Source organism: Microchirus variegatus (assembly GCF_963457635.1).
Source record: "Microchirus variegatus genome assembly, chromosome: 7".
Classification (NCBI taxonomy): Eukaryota; Metazoa; Chordata; class Actinopteri; order Pleuronectiformes; family Soleidae; genus Microchirus; species Microchirus variegatus.
In genome coordinates, this window is record NC_139808.1 from 10,554,702 (window position 1) to 10,578,078 (window position 23,377).

At 42.0% G+C, this 23,377-nt stretch overlaps 1 protein-coding gene across 1 annotated transcript in view; it reads left to right on the forward strand.

Moving 5' to 3' along the window:
* The first annotated feature begins 924 nt into the window (after window positions 1-924).
* LOC310930116 (metabotropic glutamate receptor 4-like) overlaps window positions 925-23,377 on the forward strand; it is a 185,300-nt gene continuing 162,847 nt past the window's right edge. The window contains exon 1 of the mRNA XM_083893038.1: window positions 925-1,016. The gene's annotated coding sequence lies outside the window, so the exon portion shown is untranslated. The remainder of the gene's footprint in view (window positions 1,017-23,377) is intronic.

The following is a 23,377-nucleotide window of genomic DNA, read 5'->3' on the forward strand; positions in this document are numbered from 1 at the left end:
CATCGAGAGATTGAGTTTTTGCGCTCAGTGGTTGGACTTGATATATTCGTCACGGTCTACGCACATCAGCCCGATACTCTACGAACTGGAGACTGCTGTAACTGTAGCATGTGTGTGTGTGTGTGTGTGTGTGTGTGTGTGTGTCAATCGAGAAGCATCATATTTGACATAAAATGACACCACCTCCTCTGCAACCCCAATTAAATCGTGAGCTATTGCGCGCAATCATGTTGCAAGACGGCTTTAATTACTAGGTTCACAAAAAAACACACACACACACACACACACACACACACACACACACACACACACACACACACACACACACACACACACACACACCTTTTTCCATGCTATGCATTGTGACAGTTTTTCGAAATGTATGGACACTGAAGTCTGTGTTAAAAGAGTAAAAGACAACAAAGGCAGAGACTGTATAGCACACACTGACTGCATCCATCCACTGCCACACACACACGCACGCACCGAACACACACGCACACTCCAATGCTGCGTTTTCTTCCACGCAGCCACAGTGTTGCGAATCAATCACACCCAGGCGCGTAGTCTTTTCCGTCCCTCACTAAAGAAAAGTGCTCTGCCTGTCGCTGGCACAGCCATGTGTGTATGATTCTCCTCCTCTGTTGTCAAAGCGCTGAGCGTCTCTTCGGTGGAGCCGTGTGGTGTCAGTGAGTGCCGCTCCACTCTGGACCCAAAGCCCATTTCTCGCTCCTCGTCGCACGCACGCACGCAGAACCCGCGCGAAGTTGGGACTTGAGACTTTTCACCGTCACTTTTCCGTGGACAGCGCTGGGGAATGCGCGCGTGGATTCCGTTTGGATACTATTCATAGACGTTTTTCACATGTTGATTTAAAAAAAGAAAGAAGAAGGAAAAAAAAAAAACACACACACACACCAGGATTGCACCACACAGCGAGGCACCCGAACGAGATTTTCTTTGGATATGGGTCACTTCTTATAAAAGGGGTTTCTTCGTGTGTACGAAAACAAGGGGTAAGTGCAGCCACCCGATCTGTAAAAATGGAAAAAAAAAAATCTACTGCAATCAAATGTCATTTCATTTTTTTTAAACGTCGTGACATACAGTACATTTACTTAATAATTCATACTGACAACTGCCAATCGGAGATCGACATGTCGTGGGTGCAGGCGATGCATCGCTCGTCTTGCAACTTGCATGTTTTTCATGCTGCTTTGACTATTTGAAACACCGAATCATTTGTGATGCCTTGGCAGATTTGAAAAGTGCACAAACGTGTGCGTTTGTTTCTGTGCAACGCCCAGAGCTGCGCCTGCACAGCACAGACGCATTAAGTCTCACAAAATATCACATATCTATATATATAAAGAGAATGACTCAGTATTCAAGCTGCGGGATCTATACGTGGGGTTTTAGCTGTATCTCTGAAAAGGCATTTATTTCTATATATATATATATATATGTATTTTTTAAAGCCAATTTGACAATGACGGGATGCAAAACAGTCGCTTCTCCCTTCGCAGCTCCAGCTCATCCCCATCTCTCTTCTCGTGTCTCCCTCTCATCCTCGAAACAAGTTGAGTCACGTAGGGGAGCATCCCGGCTGGGTGGTGTTCTTTGAGAGTGTGTTTGTTGTGGGGGGGTTGCGGGTATGTGTGTGTGTGTGTGTGTGGGGAGGGGGGGGGGGGTAAACGTTGTGTGAACCATCGATTGTCAGTCACTGGTGCTGTGCAGATGTGCTCCCTCCCCGGTAGTGCAGGCGAGATTGGAGACAGCAGCAGCAGAATTGCTGATGTGTGACTGCTACCGTGGACCCCAGAGCAAACTTTAATAGGTTACTCAGGCATGCATGGTTGTTACTTGGAGGCCATTATTTTGTTGGCAGGCATGAGTATTGTGCTTTTATATGCCCGCACATGCTGTGTTTGTTGTTTTCCTGCATATAGAACAAGGCTAGTGTGGTTGCGGGTGTCAAGGTTCTTAAGGCTAGCAAAGATTCACCTGACTCATAGAGAATATTATTAACACTGCCCCACTTTCACACTGTACTCCTTCAGGCTTTTTTTTTTTTTTTTTTTGGGGGGGGCCACAGATTAGCTGTGTGCAATCTAATTCTCAAAGCCTCAATACTTAGTGGTGATTACAGCCAAAATATGCCATTGTCTGCATTCCCTCTGAACTTAGAGCCAAGAGGGAAATGTTCCTCATATCAGTGGGTAATTATCTGCAGAGTTTGAGTCAGCAAAAGAGAGATTTTTTAATTCAGTTTCATGTGGACTCTGCACTCCCACAGGATACATTTTGCATCTTGCGTAGTGTTATTCTTGTTGGGCATGTTCTTCACAGCTGCAGTGACTGATAGCCTACCTGGATCTAGCTACAATGCAAGCTTAAGTAATCTCCAGAGAGAGACTTGGAGAAATATTCAATGTGTATATTGTAGCTGGGGTGGACTCCTTATTCAGAGAGCCTGTAGATGTACTTTTCCCAGCGTTGCTTGGCCTCTGAGTGAGTTTAACATGAGCAGACTCAGCTTAAACTCGGTTTGCTGGCTGCTAAGTTTCCATATGTCATTTGGCCGGAGTTAAAACAGTTACGAGGAGAAGCTGTGGCTTCGCCTCATAGCCTGTTTAATAATACACAAGGATGCAGCAACGTGTTGTAGATTAGCCTGCCTGTCTCATACAGATGTTGCTCTACAGTGCAGTCTGAAAAGGAGGTCATATAATGAACAAACCACGTTCACTTGATGGGAACCGCGATGATCAAAGTGACTGAAATCATATGAAGAGAAGGGGGGAGGTTTGATCTATACAGTCTGCAGAACAGCTCTCCACTTTTCACATATTGTAGCGGCAGCACAGATCCAAGAGCAATAAACAGACGTGTGTGTGTATGTGAATGTGTGTGTGTGTGTGTGCACCGCTTCCCAGAACAGACCTGTGGTTAAATTCCCAGCAGACCTCTGTTGTTCCCTTTTTACAAAGGAAGGCTTGTGCTGTAAATGGAGAAATATGTGTGCATGCTGGTGTATAGCGCCCAGGTTCCAACTTCATTCTCCTCTTGGCAGACACCATCTGCTCACTGGGGAGGTTTTCCAAACAAATCTGTATTAAAGACAGGGGAAATGAGAAACATGGACACACACAGTATACTAGGGGGTTTTTGTATTATAGAAAAAGGGACGGCGTTACGACTTTAATAAATACAAAGGGAAGGCCCCCAATGCAGCATTTATAGAAACATACAATGATTAGATTGATATTTAAGAGTATGATTGTCTTTAATGGTGCACTTTATACACTTCCATACAAAAACAAAGCACCACACGAAAATAAAAAAGGCTGCAAATAGTTAATAAACACAGTCATCTGTTAGATTTAAGGAAAACATCCTGCGTTTGTCCCCCCCCACATAGAGAGTTTCTCATTTCAGTAGATGATATTCAAGCTAATGGACACATGTTGTGTGACTTTATTATGGAGTTCATGAAGAACATTAACTCTATGGTTATAATGGACCCCACAACACACACTGGGAAAAAAATCATACTCAAAGGTTAATGGATGGAAATGTTTGTCCCTTTAATGGGACATCAGGAACAGGAGGTGTTGTAATTTCAGGTGGTACCATTTAAATTTTGTGCATCAGGGTGTAAATGAGTAACTGTGAAATAAGGTAGAAAAACAAGTGGACTCCAAATTATTAACAATGGGGGGGGAAACAACAACAACAACAGAAAAGATCCAGAAGAGTCATCATACACAGAGATTCTTCCTCGGGCAGCGTTGTGTGAAATGGAGTGTGAAATGAGTGCACTTAACATCCCCGCAGTAGATTATACACATTATCTTACACTGGGGTTCGAGAGCATCTTGCCTCTCATCTGTTAATCTGTCATCAAGTTACATTCACCTTTAATACAGTCCATTTAATGTTCCCACATGGCCTGGGACCATTTGTGCATAGTCCATGTCTGAAGTCCACACATTAATATCTTCCCATAACTCCTGAAGTTTAGCTGAAGTTACTTGGAGCAGCATTCAAACTTTGAATCGTCGGCGTCTGAGAAACAAAACCCTTCTCTCACTTTCAAACAGTCTCAAATTGCTTCTGCTCCTTATTTGACCCTTTTAATGTAAAAACCCCGCTCATTTATGGTGGCACAGTATATGGAGAGATGTGGCCTTGCTGTGCCAAAAGCTATCTGTTACTAATGCATCATTTGGACGAGTGATCAAACACAGAGGACATGATGACAATCGATAGTTTTGCGACTGCGACTAAAATTGTCTTTGTTGCTTTTATTAGTTAAAGCTACAGTGTATACATTTGGGGGATTTTTGTTGTTGTTGTTGTTGATGTTGGTGGTGATGTTTATCATTCTGCCTCTGTTTGGTCTTAAAGGTCCCATATTCTGCAAAATCAACTTTTTAATAATTTAAAAACTTATATTTGGGACTCTGGAGGCCCTACCAGTTGCCAAAGTGTGAAAAAATATGACTCACTCATGTTTTTGTGGTCCTCCTCAGTCTAAGTACAGGAGATAAAACAAGCGATGTTGACTTCCGCACTCACTGGGACGCCACAATGCGCTAAATTCCTGGAATTGTTGTCTTACGGAAAAAAGTTCTATTCTTGGCTCCACAGTGCAGCACAGAGTCCTACACAAACTTCCAGCCTCAGAGGATTTATCTGTCCAGTGTATACATGTTATATATGACGGCAACGTGCCTGCTAGAGCCTGCAAAATGATCACTTTTTCAAATGCTAACTGCTGTTAGCTCCCGGTAGCCTCTGTGGCTGATGTCATTTCCTGTCCCTTAGGTTTCATTTTACGTTCTGGACGGGACTGTTTTGGCAGGGTGATTGAACTGCTGTGGTGCTTCATCCTTATGGTATTTTGACCAAAGCATGTCACAGACATGTTCATTAGGACACCAGGGAAGTTGGTTAACTTGGAGAAATAGGATATACTATGGGATCTTTAATGAACAAAATCAATGTTACATTATTTCTGTATCTTCATCTGAGGGAGCGTTTGCGTGTATACAGCAGCAGAGCAGGGATGGGCGGCGGGAAAAAAGCATTTATCCTGTTGAACTGCTGAGCAACAGCAGAAATAGGCGATTTATATGGCCTTATATGCTTAGTATTCATTCATATGTAGTAAGTTCCATGAGTTATGTTGAAACTCATAAATGTGGCCTGTTCCGTTCATGTTTGATCAGCAGTTTTAATGTTTACAGTTTAATCTATGGCAGATTGACTAATTTGGCTGAGGGGCAAATTTTTGTTGCACAGTTTAATCATATAACCTGCTAATCACATTGTGTAGTTTGAAAGTGAATAAATCAAGTTTAAAGTGAGAAAAAAAAATCATACAATTATGGTTATGGTAAGATTCTTTGTCCTTCAGCATAAAATATGAGTATTTTTTTTTAGTGTACCAACAGCCCACGGAGCACTGTGCCTACATCACAAACCAAAACACGTATCACTCCTTCACTTTCACTGTAACTTTCTCCACCGTGTAAGTGGCTTAAACAGACAAAGAAAAATGTGGTGAGGAAAAAATACGACTGCATTTTGATCAAAAGGAGACAGCACAATATCACAGATGCAACCACCAGTATCACTATTTGGTATTTGCTAGATGTATTCATGCGCCCGCAGGTCCATAATTGCTGAAAATTACTGTACAGTCACACTTCCCCTCTTGCCAAAAAGCATTCTGGGTAAACCACAACCACTGGGAAAACACAAGCTATAGTTAACCGAGGAGCGGCAGGTGGATGGAGAGTGTGTGCCCTTCACTAAATAACACTCTTGGTGAAATAAATGGATCCATTCAGTGTGTGAAAATGTTTTGTCAGTTAACTTGTGAAAAACTGTGTTTTTTTTTTACATAGAGGCCGTCGAAAGTGTCACATTTTTGGTCACCAGTTGAATGCGAGGACAAGCATTCATGCTCTTTTTTTGCTTTGTTTAAGGTCTTCACCGATTCCCGATAAACACGTTTAGTAGGGGCAAAAAATCGATTCCATCCACGATTCTGAATCGATTAATTTCTATAATAATAATAAGTTTCTATTTTGAAAAAGAACACAAAGCACCAGTTTGCGTTATTTGTGTACAGTTTTTTTTTGTAACTTCTGGGAGAAAAAGGCTTAGGCTAGCCTAAGCTTTTATTTATATAAGTTATTATTATTTTTTTCTTTGTGTGATCACATTATCTTATACAAACTGTATTGTTTTGATGCCATAATTTGCCTTAAAGGTCACATAGAGTGATCCTGTTGCACATAAATGTTAGTTATGGAGGTCTACTTACATATATTAACTTGTTTTTATGGTCAAAAACCTCCTAGTTTCTGTAAACTAGCCGATAGAAATCCTCTTTTCTGACAGTGTTTTTCAGCCGCGATGTTTCAGAGTGAACTTTCACCCCCAGAAGACAGATTCTTGTGATTGGCCAGTACTATCCAGCACATCCGTTCTCAGAAGCGCAGCGCCCCCCTCTGGAACGGCGGATGCACTGCTCCTCATTATCAAAACATTGTTTTAACAGTGTTTAAAAATAGCTTCGTCACGACTCCCCGCCGCAGTCCGTGAAACACCTCCACAACGGACGTTATTCTTCTTCTGCGGTTCAATGTACGTAACCGGATGTGCCCGGACTAGTGCCCGGAGGAGGACGATCGGTTGTTCAGGAGAACCGCTGCTTACGTAACTATTACGGGATTTTCAGGGATCTCGTTGAGCCCCAAGATTACAATAAAACACAACGTTCTCAGCAATGGCTGAACTGTTTGTTTGACGCAGATACACACTAAAAGACAGCGATAATAGGAACTTCCGGTCTAGTTCCGCTTTAACACACTATGTATTGTATCAATTTTGGAATCGAGAATCGTGACCCTAAGAATCGTGAGCCGCCCAAAGATTCATATCCCTAACGTTTAGCACAAACTCTTCACCATGTTCACTTTCACTGCATTTTAAGCAGTAAATAAGTATTTACGACTATGTCAGACTTGACCCCTGATGATTACGCTCTTATAGATGCTCCCCGGATTGACTCAGACAAGGAGCCGAATGCAAGAAACCTCCTATACAACAGTGAGCCCGGGCAAGACGTTGTAAATAAACATTTAAAATGCGTGAGCCTGTCAAACTCTGATCTAGAAAGGTGGAGGCTGTAGTGTAGGTGGCAAAGCTTTGCCAGTGGCAGTGGTGTAGCAAGGAATGAGTGAGGGAGGAGTGTTATTTAAATGGTCCACCCTGAGGTGAGAATAGATGTGATTTGAGCGTGACTGATAGACTGTGGTCAGCAGATTACAGCTGGGGCTGGTGTGCATCAATGCAAAGCTTTTTTTGTGTGTGTTATAAAATACGATGATGAGTTGTAATTGATGACGAATACTAATGAATACTCCCTCATATCATAATGTGTTCATTCATGAAAATTGTACCTATACTCTGTTCAACTACACTACCGTTCAAAAGTTTGGGGTCACTTAGAAATATATATGTATAACACTATTTTATAATATAACATTAAATGAATCAGAAATACACTCTCTCTTACACACATTGGTCATGTGGTAAACGACTATTCTAGCTGCAAACGTCTGGTTTTTAATGGAATATGTACATAGGTGTATAGAGGCCCATTTCCAGCAACCATCTCTCCAGTGTTCTAATGGTACATTGTGTTTGCTAATCACGTTAGAAGGCTATTGGATGATTATAAAACCCTTGAAAACCCTTGTGCAATTATGTTAGCACAGCTGACAGCAACAGTTTTGCTGATTCTTTGACGAAATCAAAGTTAAAGGCGCCATATGTAAGAATGTGGCCAAAAACGGTTACTACACTGAAATTCAAAATACTGAGGTCTTTTAGGTTTCGTTTTCTCGGCCATCGTAGCTCAGACGTAACTGGCAACCCGTGGTTGCTCGGCAGCTGAGACTCTAATGACCGCAATGATTGGTAGACGGCAGTAGGTGGCGCCACATGCCAAACATGTTTTGCAGTCCGCAAAAGATTTTTGTAAATGCGAATATTTTGTCTGTACTGTTGTTGTTGGTGAGTTCAGTTTGTTATATGAAAATTATTCCTGAGTCTCTGTGACATATTAGGAGGATTTTACGGCCAGTTGCTTTATATTTATTACATAATGCACCTTTTATTATTTTGAATAAAAAACATTATTTCTAATCTTGTCAATGTCTTGACTATATTTTCTATTCATTTTGCAACTCTTTTGATAAATAGAAGTGCGAGTTTTAATGGAAAACACCAAAAAATTGTATCGGTGACCCCACACTTTTGAACCGTATTGTACCTGTTAATGACAATATCTAATCGGCACGTATACACTCAAAGAGAAATTCAAACACTGCTTCAAAATGGGGAAGAAAAGTGATTTATGCGACATAAAATGTGGCATTTGTTGTTGTTGTTGTGCCAGACAGGCTGGTGTTTTTGTGAGTGTTTTCAGAAACTGCTGATCTTCAGGGATTTTCATGCACAATCATCTCTAGGGTTTACAGAGAATGGTCGAAAGGAGAAAAAAAAAAAAAAAGAGCGAAAATATCCAGTGAGCAGCAGTTCTTTGGGAGAAAATGCCTTGTTGATGCCCGAGGGCAGAGGAAAATGGCCGGACTGGTTCAAGATGATAGGAAGGCCAAAGTAATTCAAATCACCACTTGTGTAAGAACCGAGCGGTATTCAGGAGATCATATCTGAACACACGCCACGTTGAACCTTGAAGCAGATGGGCTACAGCGGCAGAACTGCCACTTTATTAGGTACAACTGATATCGAAGGAGGTGTGAGTGCACATATATATATATATATATGTGTGTGTATAACACATAATAGTGCACTGTTGAGTCACCCTATGCCCTTTGTTCGTAGCATTACACAAGCTCCCTCCACGCCAACCTACAAACTACCACTCTGTTTTTTTCTTTTTTACAGCATAGTAACATTCCTGCTTGGATTTTCTGTCCACCTCTGAATGTAGGTGTAGCTGGACAGAGGCACGAATCCACAGTGATCCTAAACTACTTTGCACTCTATAGTCGTATAAGTTGTTCTTCCCTTTTTTTTCCTCCTGAAAACCTTGGATCGGAGGACAATGTAAAAAAAAAAAAGAATCTGACAGGTGTCGCTCAGGATAATGTTATTTCCTCAGCAGCGAGAACATGACGCGGTGAAGCGTTTTAGCAGCTGAAGGACCTGATATTTTCGGAGTTGCTCCGGAGTTCAGGAGCAAAGAGGGTGAGGATATCAAACCCGTGAAACTCGGAGAACGAACAGGCAGAAAAAACAATGTTTCTTGTGTGTGCTCTGTCATTTGTAACCAAGCCTGATGCCAGTATCTGATATTGATCCAGATTTAATGTGCATGTGCTCATACTTGCAGAACAACCACAGCCAGTACCACAGTGTTTGCCCTGTACCTTTGGCTCCGCTAACAATTGACATGATCATTTATATCAATAGGCTCAGTGTTTCCACTTGTTTTAATGTGGTGTCACACGTTCTCTCTCCCTCTCTCCCTCTGTCTCTGTCATGTTGGCATGGCTTCACACAGACACACACTCACACACAGCTGTGACTGAATGGCAAACAAAGACTGTTACAATAAATTTGTCTCCAAACTAGTTCCTGACAACTGTCAACCCCGCAGTGGAAACCAGCCTGCAATGGCATATGTTTTTTAAAAACACACTGCCAATCACCCTGAACCAACACCAACCACGCAATTTGCCATGGCTACTCAACCCAGGTTAGCTCCGCCCAGATATCCTGCAGCTCTTTCTGAGGCTGCATCCCTGTATGGGGACACAGAGTGTGTTTTTTTAATTTACAAAATGGACATCCTGTCTTGAATAAGAACTAAATTTGCCACTATTTGCTGTCTTAATTGAGAAAATAGCTGTATGTTTTTGCATACATATAGACCTGGCAAGTACTGCAGAATTAGGTAGTCATTTTCTGTGGATTTGTCACTTGAGCAACCAATTTCCCAGTACTGGAAATCACTTGATTCATTGTCAACACGGACATACTGAATATCTCCGTTTGAAGGACAAATGACATGAAAAACAAATAAATGAGCGGAGGAACGTACAAAAGGCTTAATAAAAGAAAAGGGCCCGTATACTCTGACGATTACGACTGAATCGCTAAAGACCTTGACACCTGAAACAACTCGTACAATGGCAAGACCAAGGGCAAGCACAGGACTCTTACTTTAGTCTTCTTTGTACACGATGTGAAGCTATTGATGTACAAACTACAGAAAACTGGCCAGGAATCAAGACTTCATCCACTGCAGCCACTGCAGCATACATATGGGTGCATGGTCTCCTACCAAGTGGAAATATTTAGATATGAAATAGGAGAAAACAAACAAATTATTTATTATTTCTGGTGGTAGAAGGTTGTTTTCTCTAAAAGCGTAGCCTTGCAACACATTTGTGCTATTGGAAAAATTCCAACGGTTTCTGAAAGCTAAGAAGTTGCAGCCAAGTTAAAGCCAATGTGCGGTTATTACGGTAATTTCACTTACGCTGTTGCAGGAAGCCGGCAAATGGACATTAAGATAATGACTTTTTAAAATTTTTTTAAATATGTTTTATACTGTTCAAATTCCAAATTCAACACAAAATCTGGTGTTCGTGTACAGCTGCAGTGTCTTTTCTCAATAAAACATTTAGTTTTTCTTCATAAATTGATAATACGCTATTTTAACATGCAGTACATTGGAAATAACTGCCAGATATTGAAAGTTATTCTGGGAAAATGGGCAAAAGGACTCACTCACAGGATCATTTTCTGGTTCTTTTCTGGTTAAAATCCAAATTCCAGGTGTTAAAGGGTTAAGGATGTGATCAAATCATTTTTGACATTTGTGGATGTGTATTGATGATAATCACACAAAAAATGGATGCCATGAGTTTCAAAGGGTTGTCGTATCAAGCAAACAACCTAATTACTCTGTGACTGTCTTGTTGCTGGTGAGTTTGAAAAGTTTCAGACAGCACTTTGTTTGACAAGTACTGCAGCACACAGCTCCGCTCAGGCAGGGACGGTCTTTTCTGGAGGAAAAAGACAGCAGGTGGTTGAGGAGGAGAGTTGGACTATTAACAGTACGGCTGTTAATGTGTTCATGAAGTTTAGGCTCTTTGTCATTAAATAAATAGTTTGGCTCATTTAGACACTAGCCATGTTGTCACATTGGCCCTGAGGCACATGACAATTAATCTCCCCTGCACTTTGAATACAATCTTGAAAATGTGCCAGACAAGGATAATAATATGTAAGTCTGGTGTCATTTCTGGAGCTGGTTATTGTTAAAGTGGACATATTATATCCTATTTCTCCAAGTTAACCAAGTTCCCTGGTGTCCTAATGAACATGTCTGTGACATGCTTTGGTCAAAATACCATAAAGGATGAAGCACCACAGCAGTTCAATCACCCTGCCAAAACAGCCCTGTTCAGAACGCTCTGTTTAGTAGTATCTCTTTAGGACCACCTTAAAAAATAAAATCAATAAAAGTAAAATAAAAACTTAAGGGACAGGAAATGACATCAGCCACAGAGGCTACTGGAAGCTAACAACAGTTAGCGTTTGGAAAAGCGATAAATTGCAGGCTCTAGCAGGCACATTGCCGTCATATATAACATGTATCCACTGAACAGATAAATCCTCTGAGGCTGGAAGTTTGTGTAGAACTCTGTGCTGCACTGTGGAGCCAAGAACAGAACACTTTGCGGACTTCCGCTTTTCAGATACTGTGGCCCTCACTAGTGTTTTATGGACAAAGCGGAGCTCCGCGACACACCAATTCCAGGAATGTCTCATTGTGACGTCCCAATGAACGCGGAAGTCAACATCGCGTGTTTCATCTCCTGCACTTAGACTGAGGAGGACCACAAAAACATGAGTGAGTCATCTTTTTTCACACTTTGCCGACTGACAGGACCTCCGGAGTCCCAGATATAAGGATTTAAATGATTAAAAAGTTGATTTTGCATAATATTTCCCCTTTAAATAATGGTTCATATTTTAAAAAAACATCTCTCCTGCGTCCAAATAATCATTGTAACACTGTTCTGTTCTTCCGTGTGGAACTCTCTCTGTTTGGTCAGTGTCTGCTGACGCCTGCATCTGCCTGTGTAGCATCTGCTTGTGTATCCGTCTGCCCGCTTGTCATCCCATCTGCTCGCGATGCCGCGCGTCTCCCGATTCGTTTCATTAGCATCAGAATCCTTTAAGTCTGCGTTTCTTCACTATTCCCTGCCTGTGCTCTTATCTGCTACCATGACAGTTAGATGCTAATATTGCACTGTGACGTTCATTATCAACCATTTGCCACTATTTTAATTAATATATCCTCATTATGTTGACAGAAAACAATCTGTTTCTGTCAAAGAGAAGCTCATAACTAAGACGCAAATAACAGCTGTTGACAGAAATGTGAAACAGTTCGGATGTGAGACGATGCTCTTCACAATCATCACTGAAACATCATGTATTGTACAGCTTTAATGGCATTTGTCCCTCCAGTAGATTTGGATTATCTATACATTACAGAGTCTGGTTTTCTGCAAAAGATATTAAAAGTTTTATGTGTTACAACCCCCCCAACGTTGCATACACGAGTGTCGCTGAATCAAGAGAGTCGAATACTTGCACGCGTAGTTTTGGCAAATTGTTTAATGCATACTGTTTGATATTCGTGGGAGTGGGAGGGCTGGTGGAGGCGTGAAACGTTGACGTCTGCTGAGCAGCAACTAAGAAAATAATTGTTACCCATAGTGTTGTCATACAATGAAAGTGGGGAGAAAAAAGGACACATGAATATTTCATGTAAAACATTCCAATTCAACACATTTCTGTCATGCTTTTCTCTTGTGATCACAGTGGAGCATAATAAGCTACACTGATGTTCCCTTTTTTTTTTTCCACTTTAATGAATTTCAAATCCCACTATTAGATTTGCACGTTGTTGCAAATTCCTGTGGTTTAAACGCTCCTTTTAATTATAATTGTGTGTATTGTGTTGTTCTAGTTATTACTGTCGTGGGCACTATAGGATCATTCTGGTGAGAATAAAGTCTCGGAGGTTGGCGTCTTGTGTACACACAGATGTCAGGATGCCTGCTCTATGGTGTAATAAAATAGTGCATATCTCCCTTTATGTTTTTCCTGTTTAATGGGCCAAGTGTGAATTATATATCCCGCCTTTTTGAACTCTACATGATAAAGTCCATACAGCGCACTTAAGGTGAAAGGCTTGTCTAGTGGATTTCAGATTAAGGTAATTTATAACAAAGCCTCGCAGATGCACTCTACCTTTGGGTGACTGCTGCTCCTGATTCAAATGGTAAAGCCTGAGAAAAATGTGCAGGTTTAATTGCAGTAGGGATGGGACTTTTTTGTCGACAAATCGATCGACAATCGACACGTGCGCACCTCGACGTGCGTGCAGTGCGAACGAGGTTGCGCTTAAGTTTAGGACGGGAGTGGGGGACATAACACGAGCGCTAAATGAAGACGGCATCTCACCCAGTCAAGATCACTGTACTTCACTCTGGTGGACACCTAACGAGCGCAGGTTCAAAAACCTGAGCCGTCTGGCGAGTGGCGACACACGCGTTCCAGCGGAGAGTCTGTTTTTTTATTGCTTTTTTTTGCCCCTCATTTTTTTTATCGCTGTTCTGATGGTCAATAATGGACATTACAGCCATGTTTTTGAGCCTAAAATGAAGTAGTACAGTGTAGAATTGTTTACGGCCCCGCATTGCTGCTGTTGCTGCTGATGTAAAAAAAAACAAAAAAAAAAGTTGACACGTGGACCTCTACAATCGACTCTAAAAATGTGTGAAATTCCCATCCCTAAATTCCTTTTTTTTTTTTCTGGCCTCATCAGGCGTCAGTATTACCTGGAGACTGCTGCAGTTCTGCAGTCACACTCTGCCACGAGTCAGGAAGGTGTTTGATTCAGAACACATATCTTCTAAACAAGAAAAGACAAATAGATTGTTGGGTTTAGTATGGTGAGGTCTGTGTGGTACAGCTTGTGGATAAATGGCTTTAAAACTGCTGTATGGGCTGACGACGTGCCTTTGGAATGAGTGTATAACAGCCCCGAAGAGACGTCAGAGTCATCTGATGTTCTGAAGTGATTCATTATCAGCTGCACAAGTGTCACCAGTAGTGCTCTCACCTTTTGAGTTTTGTGAGTCACGATGGCAAAATGTGGTCTTGGCGACACAGAAACCATCACACAGGCAGCTTTGACTATAGACCCACACTTTCTGAGTCCAGATGCATAAAGGTTGTTGAGTACTCATTGGTCTGAATGTCAGAATAGAATGAAGACGAGCTTAAAGGCTGGCGTGATTGCTTAGAGTTAGAAAGGACTCATATTATACCCTATTTCTACAAGTTAACCCAGTTCCCTGATGTTCTAATGAACATGTCTGTGACACAGCAGTTCAATCACTCTGCCAAAACAGCCCTGTTCAGAACGCTCGGTTTTGAGTGCCTGTCTCTTTAAATGCAAATGTGACACAGGAAACTACGTCAGTGTCACTGAGGCTCCGGCAGCTAACAGCAGTTAGCATTTGGAAAAGCCATTGTGTGCTGACTCGAGCTGGCGCATTGCCGTTATATATAACATGTATCCACTGGACACGTAAATCCTATGAGGCTGGAAGTTTGTGTAGAACTCTGTGCTGCACTGCGTAGCCAAGAATAGAACACTTTGTGGACTTCCGCTCTTCCGGATACTATTGCCCTCGCCTGCACTCTCGCGTTTTTTAGCCCTGCGATACAACGATCCCTGGAATTTATCAGTCTGACGTCAGATTGCTTGAGGAAGTCGACATCGCGTCTTTTATCTCCTGTACTTAGACTGACCAGAAAAACAAGACAGTCATCTTTTTTCACACTTTGCCCTCTCATAGGGCCTGCAGAGTCAAGTATTGAAATGATTTAAAGGTTGATTTTTGCATAACAATATGCAATAACATGCAGCACATCAGTGGCACTATATCGCAATGTACGTGATAATCTCTCATTGCTGCAAATTTGGTTTCGAAACTGCGCTTGCAAGTAAAAGAAATGTGTTTGCGCTATCATATTTTTAATTTATAGAAGACACAACTGAGTACGGGGAGGAGGGAATGCAGAGAGAGGAAGGAACAAGCAGAGTGGATTTAGTGCTAAATTGAGGTCTGTGAGTTATTCCTTGAATGTGTTTCCATACACATCAAAAAGTCCACATGTGGATATTTATTGATTCTCCGCGCTTCTGATTTAGTCCTCGACGTGTGCGTGTCATTAACAAGGGGGGGGGGCTTCCTAAAATAAAATCAAAAACATATCTCCCTCTGACAAAAATGCTTCACATGCATACATAAAAGGCAAAATGTGATTTAAGTTCTGCAAAAAATATCTGCCTCAACCACATCCTCCTACACAGAGAAGCACACAGGCATATGTGCACGCATAACAGACGGAGAGAGAGACAGAGGATGATATGTATTCCAGGAGATAGACGCTTACGACAGCATGCTACCCTTGTGACATATTACATATGAAGATGCAAATCACAAAAACACGCACAGCTAAGGGGGGGGTGACTGCAAAGAGAGTGAGTCCATGAGCTGTTTTGAGAGCTCTTGTGAGATCCCTGGAGCCCACCGTGGGTGTTTAGTCTTTCCCGCAAGGGATGCTCATTGTTTTCACGGAGGCAGGTTCAGCTCCAGGATTAATGAAAAGCTCCATCTTAGTCATGAAAAGAGCATTTTCACAATCTATTTAACATCATGCATACCGAAGGCTCACATTAGACACTGTTGACTTATGCTCGCCTACAGCAGTGTTTTTTCTGATGCATTCATTGCCACTGCTGTGATCTGCTGTGGGTAGGCTGCCCCCCCTTCCGGCAGTGCCCATTGAGTCTCGAACATTTCTCATGTTGACTGTCAGTAAACTCATTCTTCAGTGCCCAAATGAAATATAGCACACAAGTGAAAGTCTGAGGGATTTATTGAAGAAATGAGAGTAATAAAGCTTCCCAGGACTTTAGTGTTCTTTTTGGATGATGCCTTTCTTTTTTTTTTGTGTGTGTGCCTCTCTGGCACCGCATGATAGTCCACTGAAATACAGGCTCCGCAGCAGTGCAGAGCGTGGAATAAGCCAATTTAGTGAAGCATTTATAGGTCAAACATGGCACTTGTGAACTTGCGTATGAGTGGTACCGGGTCATTATAATCCAGGATGGCTGTATCTTAGCTGACCTGACAGAGACTAAAGTGGAGTGGGAAAAGCTCACAGAAGAAAAAGATTCTGTAAGTGCTGGATGTTATTTCAGCGGATGCTTCTGGTAAATTATTTAGAGCAGACGTTGTAATTACACAGAGGCTACAGTAGGCGTTTAGGTCTGCGGCATGTCCAGATCATTGCACGGACCAGAGAGGACAATGTCATAAACCCTCAGGCATTCCAGGAACTGCTTTCCCGCCGCTCTTCCTCCCCTTTAGCCCTGTCAGCGGTTTCTCTCCTATGAGTCGCTGGCGTCAGGCCGGCCCTTTCAGAGCTTTTAAAAGGCTGTTAAAGGTCCGCGGGAGACGAGTACCCGTATACCGTTGCAGCCTCCCACATCCTCCACCCAGCCCGCCGACAAAAGCATGTAAGCAATCACAGCTTCTCATGTTGTCAGCCAGCATTATGGTAACCCTGCTGCGCCTGTGACCGTGCAGTGGAACTCGGGGACGCGAGCGCACTCGCTTGTTGCCAAGGGATCGGCTGGTCATCGCCGCCGCACTGACCTTTTTGGTTTTTTTTTTCCTGGGATGTGATGTGCGTTGGCTATAAATAATGGCGCACGATGATTGGATCATCTTTTGTTGTGAACACAGAATGACTCGAACAAGATGCGAGTAAGAGTTAAATGAGACTCGCGTGTCAAACAGTCCCCCCTTTTAAAGGGAAAGACAACTTGAGGGACCATTATGTGGTCCTGCACTCCTGTCCTGTCCAGGTTGGTTCGTCTGTCACGGTGAAATGGCAGTGCTGCAAATTCTGCTTGACAGTCGAAGATCCCCTCAGGGAAAGTAAGTGGCATCAACCTGTCATAGTCACACACAGTTGCTGACAAGGTGATGACTAACACCTTTCATTAAAAGGCAGGAGCTGGGCTGTTCCTCTCAGAGAGCATGCTCCCGTCTTAATGTCAAAGGCAAAAGACTGGGGCTGGAGCTGGAAGCCTTGGGGCCTAAGTTCTATATGATTTTATCTGTCACCACGATTCACACTCAGAAATTCACAAGGCCTACAATCACAGGCACAGGAGGAGGTGCACTGCTGTTTGAATTGGAGCTCTCCCAGGAAAATTACCCCCAGTCTTGTCACATGCTGTCAACACTGCAGATGCTGCAGTCAACTAGTATGTGAATTCATATTGCTCAGACTTGGAGACTGTGACGGCTCCAAATGGCAGTGACAGGTAAGTATTTTGACGATTTGAAATTCGATACCTTGACCATTGTGCGCCGGAGGAGTCATTAAACGGCACACGGCAATACTGACCAGTTTGTGATTGTTGTAAAGAGATGAGACCAGCGAAAACTCATAGCTGGCAGAAGAAAGAAAGAAGAAAATCACTGTTGAGTTCAGTTTTCTATACTCGGGGCACTTGCTGCTGCTGACTAGGATGCATTTTTACCAGCAGTGACAGTGTGGCTGCTATTGTTTTCTGCTTATGAGTCTCTGAGTGTAACCATGACAAATTTTGGTCTGGGGGCACTTTCCACAGCAAAGACCGTCACAGAGAGCGTTTTAACTTCTTTGGCAGGTCTCTTTTGGTCTCTGGAATATTTCTTGTCAACGCATGCGCATCACAGCGTGGTGCACGGTCGTCAGTGCTGTCGCACAAACAAGGAGTGACTCTCCCAGCATTTTGTTTCTGTGGTTACTTCATCTCGTAGTTCAAAGACATGCAGGTCGGGGTTCGGTTAATTAGAGACTTTAAATTGATTGTAAGTGCAAATGAGTGAGTGTGTGTGATGTCCACGGTGAACTCTGTCAGCTGGGATTGGCTCCAGCTCCCATTGTGACCCTCAAAGAAGAATTTTTGGATGAATGGATGGATGGATGTCTACATTCAGGTTAACAATTTTATTTTTGGCTGTGAAGACACAGACATTCTCATCAGTTTGGATTTAACTCATGTGTAAAAATGATCATATTTTGTGTGTTGACATCATTGACTCTCCCACAAATTCCATGCGATAGCTCCCTATTTCCGAATTTCTCTCACAGGAATCAATAAAGGTGCATCTCATCTCATCTTAACGTACCTCCCGCTTCGATACTGAGTGGAATCGCAAATATGATGGTTTCTGTGTTTGTTAATGACGCACGGAGAAGGGTATTTGTGCAAGTGTGCGAGGGCAAATGAACGTGATGTTCATTTGCAAGGCATTTATGAAAGTATACTGGTAAATCTGAACTGGAATTAATTGGATTTGAACAATGTAGCTAGAAAACTTAAAGTTGCCCAAGGAGTTTAGATCACAATGAAGGCCAAAAGTTCTAGTGTTTTCCAATACCCATGCCTGTGATCAGGGCTTAGCCATGTGAATGTATCCATACATGGTGAACATGGCTCATCAACAGCATGTTAACTTCAGTAGACACAGTTAATCAATGTAGTCTAGGGCCACATTTATGTTTTCAGATTAAAATACATTAAAGGTCCCATATTATATCCTATTTCTCCAAGTTAAACTAGTTCCCTGGTGTCCTAATATACATGTCTGTGACATGCGTTTGTCAAAATACCATAAGGATGAAGCACCACAGCAGTTCAATCACCCTGACAAAAACAGCCCTGTTCAGAACGTAAAACGAAACTTAAGGGACAGGAAAAGACATCAGCCACAGATGCTAATGGGAGCTAACAGCAGTGAGCATTTGGAATAGTGATCATTTGCAGGCTCTAGCAGGCACATTGCCATCATATATAACATGTATTCACTGGACAGATAAATCCTCTGAGGCTGGAAGTTTGTGTAGGACTCTGTGCTGCACTGTGGAGCCAAGAATAGAACTTTTCGCGGACCTCCGGTTTTTGAATGCCGTTGCCCTCGCCAGCACTCTTGTGTGTTTTTTTTTTACGGACAAAGCGGAGCTCCGCGAGACAACAATTCCAAGAATTTATCTTGTGACGTCCCAAGGAGCGTGTTTTATCTCCTGTACTTAGACTGAGGAGGACCACAAAAACATGAGTGAGTCATCTTTTTTCACACTTTGGCGACTGATAAGGCCTCCAGAGTCTCAAATATAAGGATTTAAATGATTAAAAAGTAGATTTTGTATAATATGGGACCTTTAATGTTGACATTAAACTGATTCTGATGAATCATTTTAACGTTTTATGCATCATATTAATTTTCAGGCCTTTCTGCACGGAGTTTGCATGTTCTCCCCGTGTGTGCGTGTGTCCAAGATGTACCCTGCCTATCGCAGCTTATGTCAGCAACCCCCCTGCGACCCTCATGTGGAGGATAAAGTGGTAGAGGATGGATGGATGGATAAAATAAAGAAAAAGTAAACGTGCAGTAAGCTAATAATTGCGATGTGTGCTGCCTCAAGCACTTCTCTTTCTGAGAACTAAGGTATCCTGTTGACACGTTTCGCTTGCAGTCAGCGTGACGTCTATATATGTCGATGATTATCACAGCCTCCTCCTCCACCGTCATCGTGTTTGTTGCTCAAGGACTCTGTTCTTCCCTCCGGGGGATTTAAAAACAAAGTCAAAGCAAAGGGGTTTTGATGAAAGTCTTTGGGCAGTGACAGGCGCATAGTTTGAAACTGATGTATTCTTGTGTCAAGGCTGCATAAATGAGTCATAAAAGATGTGTTGATGACGGCCTCCATCCCGAGTTTGACAGACAAAAGAAATGTGTTCAAATAAAACGTCCACCTGCTGTAGTTTCACAATGAAACGGAGAGGCCCATTTTGCGTAAACACCGCAAACTGTTTCTGAAATACCGACATTTCGGAAAACTGGCTGCTCTATTGACAGATGTTCATCTGTCAGGGAAAAGGAGTCGTAATATGTCAAAACTGTGTACCGTAAAAATTTAATCTCTTGTAAGAATTATGCACAATTCCCCAATCACAGAGAAGAAATGGTACTAACTGTTCCATCGTGAGTCCACGACACACAAAACCGTCATTGATAATAATCACGATAATAATATTACTACAGCGTTAATGCAAACTGAGAGATATACCATCATAAATACATCTGGTGTGCTGCAGGATCCAAAAACTTTGCCTGCGTACATTTCCGTTGATGACTCAGCTGAACAAAAAGGGGAAAATATGGAGCAGTGGCTCCATTAAGGTCCACTCGCTGAATGTAAATTATCACATTAGGAGCAATAAAGTAGCTTGGATCTCTCAGCAAACACTAGTGTCTGAAGTACTTTCGCTGCAGGCAAATGCCTTCAAATGAGACACAGCTTCCACCTTCAATCCATCCACAAATCATTACTGGACAAATGAGTAACACCAAACCCTGAGATCACAGCGAGTTACTGCCATCACCATGACAACCAGGATGGCAAAAAAAAAAAAAAAAAGATTTAATCAATCACTGCCATTTCCTTTTGATTTTAGATTACTGTAGGTTTTCATTCCACGAAAACCCCGCGCGTCATCACGTTTAGTGATATCACCGTGACTGATGTCAGTGCAGCTTTTTTTTTTTTTTTTTTAAAACATTATAACGATTGTATCTGTGCTCGCCATCACAAGGACCGCACAGCGTTCAATTACATTGATTTCTTTTCTTATTTCTTTGTTATCCTGCTGGTACGAGCAGCAGAAGGCACATGGTGTGAGAGAAAACAAGTGGAAGAAAACACAACCAGTGTATCGCTTTATCACATCATTTTCTCATCAGATCATTGCGAAACATAACAAAACAGGATTGGGAAGAGTTTTAAATGATCAACTGGTAAACACGCCGAAAAACCCCGTAAGGATAATACCTCAGGCAGACTTTTTTTTTTTGCCCCCCTGTGGTTTTCAAGAAACTAAAAAGTACACGCCTGTCAAAACAGGATTTTTTATTCTTAATTTCTAAAAAATCCAAAGCCTGTATCTGCGGTTGCTGTGTTTAACACATTGGAATATTGGAAGAACAGAATTGGAGGAAATAATATATATTGGTGACTTTTATTATCTGCTGCATAGTCATTCCACTCCGCTGTTGTGATGAGACGGCACAGCAGTTTGACGGCCAAAGATCGTACCTTGATGCATAAGGAAAACGCTGTTGTGCTGTGACTTACCGTAGATAATAATGTGTGAGTAAGGTGTGACTCGTGTGTTGTGTTTGTGTGATGAGATTCTCGGGCGCATTTGTGTGTTTGTGTAGAACGTGAAGAATACAGAATGTTCACAGGATTTGCTTTAATGAAGTTGGTGATCCCTGCACAAGCACAGTGAGGTGTAATATGAAATAGCTCGACAGCCACTGGGTAGGATTTGCATTCAAACTCGGTGCAGACATCTGTGTGTTCCCTGAGCATGAATTCTAATCACTTCCTCCACACTGAGACTTCACACATCTATACTTTACTTTGTTATTTGTATTTCTCGCAACGCGTACTTTTACTCCACTACATTTGTTGTGGAGATTTTTTCACGATCAGGTGAGACGAACCAAGGAAGGTTTCTGGAGTCAGTGATGAGTTCAGTTGGAAAAGCTTTATTGAAGACAGCTCAGATTCACTGCCAAACAGTGAACAAGGAGAAGTTAACAGTTGGGCATCTTCTGTCAGTCTGCCAGCCTCAGAGTTAAGGTATATCTTTGGTTGGGAGGAGAGGAGAGAGGTGTCGGGTCAAGAAGTCTGGCGCCTTCTTCTGCTGATACCCAGAGTCGACCTTGGGGAAGGACTGCGTAGTCGAGTTATCGGTCCTTTGCCCCAGTTAGGTTATGGGTTCAACAAAGATATAATGAGGAACACTCTGTAGACAAATTACGGTTGCCAGGGTTACATAGAGGCCTTTGTGATTTGCCAGTTTCAGATGGTCTACGCTGTTGCTAGGTGTGTGCTTAGGAATGTAAGTTGCTAATTTTAACAAGGCAGAATAATACGTTTTTCTCTTACAACATTTCCCCTAACTATCTTAGTCACTCGTTAAATGAAATCAGAAGAAGAGGAGTTGGTAATGATCTGTATTTATATAGTGTCTTGATGATCTTTCATACCCATTCAGGGTTAAGTGTCATGCTCAAGGACACATATAGGCTAGCAAAGACAGGAATCGGACCCACAACCTTCCAGTTCAAAGACAACTCGCTCTACCACTGAGCCGCCATGGCTCAATCCTAACTCCTCACTTAAAAAAATAAAAATACATTTTTACTTCTAAAAAACAAAGTACATTTTATATCAGATAATTACTTTTGATACGTACAGTAAATGTCATAAATAGTGCTGTGCAATAGGTTAACGCATGACACGTTTCCATGACGACTGACCGGAAAAAGACGCGCATGACGTCATGTTTATGTGCCGCGACACCAGAGTCCCGTTAACCGCCGTTGACGCGTTAACATTTGACAGCGCTAGTCATAAACTTTAAGGCTTTTACTTAAGTAATAAGTGACTTCAGCTTCTACACTCTTAGAAATAAAAGTGCTAAGTAGAACCATATAAGGTTCTTCGGCTTGTCCTCATAGGAGAATCAAGGTTCTACCTGGAACCCTTTTGGAGGGTTCCACCAAGAACCCATTTAAAACCCTTTATTCAGGAAAGCGGTTTTATAGGGTTCTCTGGATCAAAATGGTTCAAAATGCTAGTTTTACCAAGAACCCTTGAAAAACCTGGGTTTTTCAGAAGCAAATGGTTCCAGGTAGAACCTCGGCCCTTGTAGAAGGACCCTTTTGGATCCCTTATTTCTAAGAGTGCACCAAAGTAATTTTCTAGTAAGATACTTGCACTTTTATGCAAGTATCAAATAATTTAGGTACTCTATACAAGACTGCCTATAGTCCTTCCTAACTATCAGTATCAACTATAACCAGAACACTCCTAATATTGTTGTATTGATCCTAAATAGCAAGATACATGATTTCATATAATAAACAACAGCAGTAGAGTGATCTGCACCACCTGGTTGTCTAAAACACAACATTCTGTTTTTTAAGCGAAATATGTTTTTTTGTGGGGTTATTTTTTCCAAAATCACGTCTCGCTCTGCTCGTTTGCGTAAACAGTCCCCCAAAGTAATATTTGGCCTCGGGTCATAACCATA